Below are 1,794 nucleotides of genomic sequence, written 5' to 3' on the forward strand. Positions count from 1 at the left end.
CACCTACAGCACACATTACAGACATTGATGCACAAACGCGGATATGTTCTACATGTCTACAGTATAAAGAATGAATAAACCAGTCTTATAAACTCCTTGATTTCGCTTAATCAACTTTAAATATTATATGCATGCACAATAAACTATTGTAAAATTTATTTACATCACTCGACAGAAAGGTTTTTTTAAGGTTTTAATAAAATGTAAATTAATAAGTCATAATAAGCAAATTTCCAGTACGCGCCTCAGGCTTGCACAGTATCGTCAACTCACTCATCAGAATCTTCGGCAATCCTCTGCAAACTTCGCCACGGCTCATTCGGTTCTTATTGAGTCCTCGGTAATCCTCGGCAAACTTCGACAGTTGGTTGAACCGGCTCATTTGGTTCTTTTTGAGTTGGACGTGCTACTTCGGCTGTGCGTCCTGCGTCATCAACCCGGAACTAAAGTTCGATTCAGTTCGATTTGTGAACCGGCTCAACCGGTTACTTCCTGAGAACCGGCTCAAAAGAACGATTCGTTCAAGAGCCTAACATCACTACCTGCTATGCGGCCAAGAGAGCAGGGACAGGGCAGGATTAGACAGAACAACGATCAGAGGAGACAAATTGAGTTGTCTGAGGAGAACAAGGCAGGTGTCTTGGTGAGAGACCAGTGTTAGCTTACAGATATACACACGTTAGCTAACGATATGTAATCAGGCAATAGCACAGCTAGTATTGGTCGTCTATGAGTATTGATACTTACCTGTAACAGAAACTAATAAGCGTTGATCAGGCGTGTTACACTCGTTAATATCCCAACACTAACGTTACGTGATATAGCGGTTTCTCATCACCGCAGGAGAGGGAGAGAGATAAACACGTTTTTGTTTCATTGTGTGTGGGAAATGTGAGTCCATGGTCACAGCTGAGGAAAGTCAGTGCTGCAGGGAGTTAGATGCATACTAGGCCTTAGTGGAGAATGTGACCCCCACAAACTTGCTGCTTGCTGTCTGACTCTGCACCCAGGCTTTGAGGCTTGCTGTCTGAACCCATATGTGCTACTAGGGATGTGCATCTCATGACTCAGGCCGATACGATATGCATCTCGATGCATAGCCAATGATACGATACATTAAAGATACATATGAAACAGCTACCGATGCGATGCGATACGATTCATCCCTATTATGATCCGATTTCGATTCGATTCGATTCAACACAATGCAATTCGATGCAATATGATGCAATGGAGAAAATATCACTTTTAATGCCTCAAGGCCTGTTTCATAAAACAAGTTAACCAAAATAAGCCAGGCTTATTTCAGTTAGCTTGACTCATTGTCAAATGATTTGGTGCCATCAAGCAAATTTAACATAGGCCTAGATCAAGCTTAGTTACGGTGGCAACTTATGCTGGGAAACTAACCTGGTCTAAAGCAGGCTAATTATTTGACTTTTTTTTTTGTTCATTTCTAGCCATGCAGCCTTTCTCTCTGGTTTTATTACAGCTGTACCTTTTATAGTTTGCAGAACAGATAGCAGAACATTAGAACACTACAATCTAAAATTGCTCTTTAAAGCATTAAAATAACTTAATTAAAAGTTAAAATCACTTAATTAAAAATGAATATAAATAATAAAGAAAATGACTACATTTTAACTGCTATAAGAAACACACATTAACTCATTTGAGCTTAGTAATTAATCATCTGCATCTCCATTAGGAGTGGAAGCTGCTGTAATGTCTTGATTACTTAATTTTAGGGAATTAATTATTATTAATTCATTCAGGGTTTGAAAGGACTCGAAT

Source organism: Sinocyclocheilus rhinocerous, unplaced genomic scaffold (genome assembly GCF_001515625.1).
Source record: "Sinocyclocheilus rhinocerous isolate Xijiao unplaced genomic scaffold, SAMN03320098_v1.1 scaffold1391, whole genome shotgun sequence".
In the NCBI taxonomy this organism is placed as follows: domain Eukaryota; kingdom Metazoa; phylum Chordata; class Actinopteri; order Cypriniformes; family Cyprinidae; genus Sinocyclocheilus; species Sinocyclocheilus rhinocerous.